Source organism: Octodon degus, unplaced genomic scaffold (genome assembly GCF_000260255.1).
Source record: "Octodon degus isolate 3935 unplaced genomic scaffold, OctDeg1.0 scaffold00199, whole genome shotgun sequence".
Taxonomy (NCBI): Eukaryota; Metazoa; Chordata; class Mammalia; order Rodentia; family Octodontidae; genus Octodon; species Octodon degus.
Genome location: NW_004524775.1, coordinates 2,477,536 through 2,478,972, shown reverse-complemented (window position 1 = coordinate 2,478,972; position 1,437 = coordinate 2,477,536). Strand labels below are relative to the sequence as shown.

General features: G+C 49.8%; 1 protein-coding gene across 1 annotated transcript in view; it reads left to right on the top strand.

Annotated features, from left to right (window-relative positions):
- Positions 1-1,437, top strand: part of Oca2 (OCA2 melanosomal transmembrane protein) — a 276,342-nt gene that overhangs the window by 162,035 nt on the left and 112,870 nt on the right. The gene's annotated exons all lie outside the window — the stretch shown is intronic.

The window sequence follows — 1,437 nt, the reverse complement described above, 5'->3', positions numbered from 1 at the left end:
GGTGGAACCAGGGATTGAACTCAGGCCCTTGTGCTTGCCAGGGTAACGCTTATTCCACTGAGCCATCTCCCCGGCCCCAAAATGGCGGAAGGACTTTTTTTTTGCCCCTTCTCCCAGGATGCATGCAAGGCAGGTCTGGTTTGGCTTGAGGATGAGGGGATCGAACCACAGCATCCTGAGCCTGACTGCTTTGTTTCAGCAGGCTCTTAAAACCTTAAGCTAATGGGCAGGCCCCCAAGGTAAGCCTTAAGATGCCAAAGAGAGGTGAAAATGTGTTAGGTTGGTTTGAGGGGCTGTACTTTGAAGAAATTGCAAATGGATTACAAATGCTGGATGAAAACAACCTCTGGTGACCATGCTTGAGGCTTCAGATGGGGCTGTCCTGAGGGCACAGAGGCAGGGTCCTTCTCACTGAGGAGGCCCAGTCACCTTTTGGGGTACAGCAGGATTACAGAGCATCTTAGATAAACATAGCGGGTAGATTTTAAATTTTCTTCTTGGACCCAGACACTCTTAGATAATCCAGCTTTCTTTGTTCTCTGCCTATTAGATCAACAGCTTTCTGGTTAGTTTATCTCCTTGTTTGTGAAGCAGGATTCGTGTCATTCAGTGAGGTTTCAGGAGACAGCTAATTCATCACTTCACGATGAAGCCTGAAGTTCTTCAGGAGTTCAGAGGGGTGTAAATGTGGAAATAGTCCAGGAAAGAGCAGTATGAACAGCTGCTTCTAACACTAGAGCTGGAGAAGGCGGCAGATCACCAGGTCAGGATCCACGCTACTGGACTGTGTTTACTCCTACTGATTGAGTGTCCACTGCAGTGACATTGGGCCAGCTTTGATTCAGTCATCAACCCACTCTCTAATGTGGCAGGTGGTCCCTAAGCCAAGGGACACAGATGGGTACATCTGATGTTGGGATGCCAGGACAGGCTGCAGGAAGAGCCAGGAAGGGTTCTCCTCCCCAAAGGGGTGTTCTGATAAGAGTCCCACGAGACAAGAGGCCAGGAGCCTGGCTCCAGTTCACCCCAAATATGTCAGTTGATTATGAAGGGGGCCTTGTGGGCAGACACTGACAGCGACTCCCTGTAGACCAGTGACCTGCAGCGGGCCAGGCACTTAGCCCTGGCACAGCCAGGAAGCAGCGTGCATAGTACACATTATGGCCTCGGGTCCTCTCAGCCTCGTTATAGCACTGGCTCCTGCATGGAGCTGCCCTCTCGTGCTGGGTGTTCACAGTGCAGCAGTTCTGTGGAGACCCCTCTGCTTCTGCCAGGGTAGACCTGTTAAACAGCGCCTCAGACAGATGTTTCACTTGACGTTAGCAGTGCCGTTTGCTATTTAAATTGGAGGAGATGCACTAGCTCATTTGGAACAAGCAAAAATTCTTTACTAGTTTGACCCTGACCCTGATACTTTTTGGTTGATTTTTTTTTTTT